Here is a 6480-nt window from a genome sequence, read left to right on the forward strand (position 1 = left end):
TGAGGTAGATCCAACAGCATGAGGAGGACGAGAAGATGGGAGACCAGAGTCATGCCCGTTAGTACAGACAGTGCAGTGAAAAAGCAGTGTTCTTCGTGCGGCGGAGTGGCACCAGCACAGGCTTCTTCGCTGTTCTCTATAAATTACTAGTCAAGCCATCACAACAGCCAAGTCTCCACATGCAACTTCACCGTCAAAACTCAGAACTTGTTTTCTCCACCCCAGTAACTTACATAACAAAATGCCTGAAGAGAGGTGTTTGGTTCTCCTACTTAAAAGCATTAAGAGCGACTTCTTCAAAACTCTTATTTTGTACAGGAAATAAGTATTTTTCCTGGTCCCCAAAACAGCAGAAATACTGTCCCTGCTACCTATCTACCTGCTTTGAACAGATACAAAAGCAGACCCCTTCCACCTTCAAGCAAGGAAGGCAGCATACATTTAATCCAAACCGCTTTTGTCACACCTATCATCCTTACATATGTGCTAACAAAAAAAGATACTCTCCTCACTCCTCTTCACCTCAGTGCCATTCCCTTGACATTTGCGGAGATGACGCCTGTCTGTAGGAAACCAAAGACAATTGCTTTCCTAAATGATTTTTAAGCCGCCTGCAGCACAATCTTTATAAACACTGTCATCCCTTATCTGTGAGCTCAAATTACACACATGAAACATCCCCAAACAGAATTCAATTCACTGAACTTAAGACTAATGACAAATCTAGCTCATATTGTAAGAGACGCGGGTAAGAGTACTATAACACACCCTTGGACTCTTGCTGAAGGAAGCGTTGCTTTCCACCTTAACCATCCAGCCAACGACTTCCAGGGCTGTACACCCACTGCAGCAAGGTCTCGCTTCAAGTGCTGTTGAGGATTCCTTGTTTTCATTTGGGGAAGAGGAAAAAAAAGCTCCATATGGCACGGTGAAAAGCCAGGATTTAAACATCTCTCTCCCGTTTTCACATCCGTGCATCAAGATAATGTCTCTTTAAGGGAAGTACGCTTGCCAGACTGCATCTCATTACTATTCCTTAGCGTGCCTGTGATTTCAAGATCATGTTAAGGCACATCTAGTCAGAACGATTGCTTCTGGTGCCAGCCTCCAACATGCTTACATGCAGATCGGCTGGCAAACCTAGTGTTCGATAAATATTGGAACTGTTTAGACTCAAACTTTCAGTATGAATTCAGGTCTGAAATGACAGAAGTATTTTCCTGCTTGTATGCACTTTACCTTTCTGCTCAAGAAATTTTTAAGTATTTGAGGGGATTTGGGGGAATTATAAGTCATAGACTGTGGGGGACTTACGAGTCTATAATCCACATTATTTTGTGATTATTGCAATTCATTCACTCTTGCATCCCTATTTTTCTGAATAAAGAACTGGTATTTTCTACCAGTAGGACAGATCCACAATACTTGCTGCTGTAGGGCAGAGCTACAGGAATACCGCTGTCGAGAACTTAAGAGGACTGGAGATGGTCTAACATTTAGTTTTGAAAGAATGGCGCTCAGAGGCACCAAGACATATTTTTGTTTAGTGGATCTGTGGGAGTTAAATTTGAAGACAAGTAATAATGAATTTCACATGAGAACGGTACTAACGCACAAATAACAGAGGCAATCAAGTTTCCTTGCTCCCCATACCCACTCCCCCACACAAGCACTTAACAAGCTGTTTGTAGAACCGTCTGCTATTCCAGTTATTACAAACCAAGGGACTTCCATGGAAACCAGCAGATCTTCAGTTGTGTCCTGTCATAGTCTGATAATCACTTCTGTATTTGAATGAAAAAAATCCTGTGGGCGACGCATTCTGACTTTACCTTAAATGTATGTTCAAAATACTTACGAAAGATGTAGCCCTGGTATTAATTATGAAAGACAAGTGAGGAAAACATAAGCCAAGATCGTGATGCCAGGCAAAGTTTTGAATAAGGAAGCTGAGGAAGAACCCAAGAGGGCTGTCAGAACTCCACGGCTCCTCAAAGATAGTAGCAAAGTGATATAAGCAATAACAAACTGGAAAGTATCAGACTCTACTAGGAATTTTCTGCTCCCCAGACTGCACAGATGGAAAAATTACCAACTTCCTCGTCTCTCTTCGTAGCAATTCTATTGAGGAGGAAGAAAGAAGTGAGGCTTCACCGCATGTCAAGAGTCTGGCCAGAAAATTACAGATAACTGTAAACCAGCTTCTTGAAAATACTGAATATTGCATGCATTTGGGAAGAGGGAGAGGAAGCAAGACAGCGGTACTGTACCAACTCTGCCACTGCCACCCCTCCAGGAGTAGAGGGAGCCAAAGGAACTATTGAAAGTCCTGTGAAAAAACATCTCCCATTCAGTAAAGCCTGTAAAAAAGGATTAAATACATTCACCAGTGCACGCAGAATTAGAAGTACTTCAGATCACGTACATTTTTCAGAACAAGCCACATACTGCAACTGTACGGCTGCCACTGCCTTTGCCGTTATTCATGCTTACAGTAATAAAACGTTCTGCTTTGAGGCACAATCGGTTCAACGCCCCTTACACAGAACTGCTGGGTTTGTGCACGAGTAGACCAACTTTGCCTGAAACGTAAAAGACACTGCTGAAGCAAGACACTGGACTTGATGAAGCAGTATTATCATCCGGGCCTGCCAATGAAATGCCCATCGTCTACACATCATACAGGCCTGTAGCCTGGTTCTAGTAATATGCTTATTTTCTTCATTTCAGAGAAAACGAGCTACAATACAGAACTATTTGTTCAGTTTCTTGTCTGTTTCTCTAACTGCTTTGAATCTGGATGGGTTTTTCAGCCTAGTTTTTAAACTCTGGGTCTTAATCTCAGTAGTAACCTAAAGAGTAATTTTTTTCCTAGGACAAAGAGAACAGTTTGAGCTTCTAAGGGTTTGCAACACACAACGTAGACAGAAAAAAAGCCCCAGTATTTTACTGGCAATTATGGTCTAACAGTCACAAGTGTCTGATTCCATTACAAATTACCAGAGCCATTGGTAAAGTACACCTATATTTGTATTTTAGTTCAAATAGAACCTTGTATTTTCAAATAGAAGCATAGTTTTGAAGTAAATACCAGATCTTCACATATCAGGCTTTCGTTCACGTAGCACAACAGTCTCATGGCATAGGACATTAATCTCTTTCAAATGAAATCTTCACATATCAGGCTTTCGTTCACATAGCGCAACAGTCTCACGGCATAGGACATTAATCTCTTTCAAATGAAACCATGTAGATGGCGTGCTCCAGCATCACTTCAGCCAGGAATGGATGTTCTGTCCACACTAGGGCGAACTCAAAGGAACGTTCCCCTCGAAAGAGCATGTGGGGCCTTCAAAAATCAAGCTTGTAAACTCCTGTTAGCCTGCACTGCTTCCTAAATAGACGCTACCCTACCACACCAAGGCATTACAAGTACACACGTGGCCTGGTCTGTGCTATGGGATCTGCGAAGCAAGAAGCAGCCACCTCGTGGCTGATGAAAGGCTGAACCGTTGGGACACCCATCGCTCCTTCCTCCTGCCGAGTTCATGGACGCCCCCCTCCAACACAGCTCATGAAACACCAGAACACAGGAATTCTGTTTTCAGTTCCCTAGAAGTCATACGAGGAAAACTAGCACAAGAACTGTTCCCAGGAAAGCACTGTGCAGCTCCCCCACCTTCCTAAGGACCAGCGCAAATATTATGCCCAACACACTTGTCTACCAATGCTGAACTCCAAAGATATTAGTAACTGCTTCAAAGAACTGCAAAAATCTGCATTTTTGACAAATGGGCAAAAATAACTACCACCTCACCAGATACAGCTGTCTGAAGAGTTTACAGTCTAAGATACTGAAGTTTTAGTAAGAAAAAAGCTTGTAAGCCTACAAGCTCCTTTTTTAAAGACAGGCTTTTTTGAGTGCCTTTGGGAATCAACTGACTGTTAGTGCCCGAGATGTTCACACCTCATGAAATGATAAGATTAATACATCACATACTTCCCAGATAGCTTTCAGCAAAGCTATCTTTTGGCAGCAACACATATTGCAGTAGCCTACGTACCAAACTCCCTATGTTTTATTAGCAACTAAAAGCTCTGACATGCATATTTCCTGACATATTCTTAATATTAAGGAAAAGGCCACGTAGAAGCTTGCCGCTCATTTTCTAAAAATAATTTAGACTAAAGCAATTTTAATTCTAACTCCTTGCCTTTTCGACGGAAAAGACTGAGATAAGAAACTGAAATCAATGCTTCACTCAAGGCCACAAAGCAACCCAGTGACAGTCAACGTTAGAACTCAGGATCTCCCTGAATCTAGGCTTGCTTTTTGACCCCCCAAGGCATTCAGCTGTCACTCTCCCTGTCCTCCCTCCTCCTCAATTCTCACGGAAACAGGAGCTGGGCAAAGGTACACAGCCACAACATTCTTCCAACTCCACAATGGCAGACACGGGATCGACGAGCAGGCTGGGCAAGTAGAAGCTTCATAAGCAAAGATTTGAGACAGCTGGTTTAATGATTCTTCCAGATTACGAAAAGATTTGGGGTAGTTTTACTGGAGTGGGAAGACACAGGTACCTCACCTTCGTATTGCCAAGAAACTTTGCTCTCTTTCCGCAGAAGAGTATGTTAAGAGAAATGCACTCACTCCTTCACTGATATCAAATAAAACTTTTAAGATGGGAAGGATGGGAAGAAATAGGAAAGGAACATCCTGAATTTGAGGAAGATGAAGAACTTGGTTGACCTTCCCTTAAAAAAAAGAAAAAGTCTTACACGCGGAACCATAATTAGTATTTACAAGGGTCTTCTGTAAATAACCAGTTTAGGCTGGTCTTGCCTGAACCTAAATAGCAACTACTGAATGATGAAAAAAGTGGTAACTTTCCAGTTTTGTACTATACACAGTCCATTTTGATTATTTTAACCTTTCCAAGTGGGTTTTTTTTCTTTTCTGTTTTTAACCAGATTGGGTTGACAGGGAAACCGAAAGCAGGTATAGTTCATTTCCAAAGTGAAAAATATTTTGAATTGCTTTAAATCCCTTCAGAACATTCTCTGCATTTTTATACTTACCATAATAAGATAATTCCTAATACTTACCAACCTTAACCTTTTAAAATCAGTTGTTTCAAGCTTTTTACTGCCCTTCATATAGAAAAAGTTGCATGTGTGTGACCTAACCAATTACCATGGAACATTAGATGTTAAAAGGACATTCCATGTGGTTTCAAGTTTAGATTTTATGGAAAAAGTCTTGCAACAACCCAGTTAAGCTTATTTTAGAAGATTTAACTAGAGCAGCTTTGTAATTAAATAGAATAAATGTCATGGAACTGCACTTGAAGTTAGAGGCTGACACTGGGTTCTTTTTGTTGTACAATGTAAAGCATAAAGTACATGCAAGTTTCTTTAATTTCTGAGGCAGGATCTAATAAACCTACGGTACCAGAAAACAGAGTTGAAGCACGTTGTTTAAGAAGATAAACACAGCAGTTTACAAATAGTATGGTTCTCCACTCAAATCAAGGTTAGTGGCAAAATCAACAGCTAACCAGCAGTGCAGTTAACCTGTTCTGGCTACATGGTTAAAAAGGATTTTTAAAAAAAAAAAAAACAAACCCAAACACGCCAGCACTGAAAGTTACCATTCAGCAACCTCAGAAGTTACACAGAAATCAGTCTTTCCAACTGCAACTGTGGACTCTGTTGGCAGAGTCGGTATTGTTTGTCTGCAGCTGGACAAGAAAAAAAAGAAAAGTAACAGGTATAGAATTAAACAATGGATTATTCATTCAGAAATTAGGACGCAGATAATACTACAGAAAGAGGAGAGCTCTTCAAAAATTGTCCTAATGCTGTCTTCAAGAAAACCAGGAACATGTACAAAATAGCGTGGAAACATAACGCACATCTCCCAAAGAGTTTAGTTAAGGCTCTTAGCCCCTCAGAAGCCCCAACTCAGACCTACTGAATCTTTGCTGGAGACAACCGGAAGATTTTTTTAAAATCCCTGTGATTCGTCAGAGGAAATGACTAAGAAAGCGTTACTCCAGGCCTAAAGAAAAACCCCTCCAACTCCCACCCCCAAAGCCTTACTTACAAAATACCTAGGCACCATGGAGTATAAAACCTCCTGAGGTACCACAGACTTTACACAAATAAGCAGCATTTTGCTGAGCACACAGAGCTGGCTTTAGGATTTACATCACCTTTCACTAGAAAGGAATCCACGAGCGGCACCGAATGCGGTACTTAAGGCAGTCTGGTGGGAGCCATTGTTTAGTATTTACTCGAGATCTTTTAATTTTTATATCTGCATCCAAAAGTTCACCGCATATAAAGACTTGTGAAATTCCTGTGGTAGGAGAGAAGCCACACGAGAGCATCAAAGTTGGAGAAAGAAGTAAACACATCACAGCGTTCTTACGGCAAGATTAAAAAAAAAAAAAAAAGGGGGGGGGGGGGAGGGAG

The sequence above is a fragment of the Aptenodytes forsteri genome, unplaced genomic scaffold (genome assembly GCF_000699145.1).
Source record: "Aptenodytes forsteri isolate BGI_AS27 unplaced genomic scaffold, ASM69914v1 Scaffold142, whole genome shotgun sequence".
Classification (NCBI taxonomy): Eukaryota; Metazoa; Chordata; class Aves; order Sphenisciformes; family Spheniscidae; genus Aptenodytes; species Aptenodytes forsteri.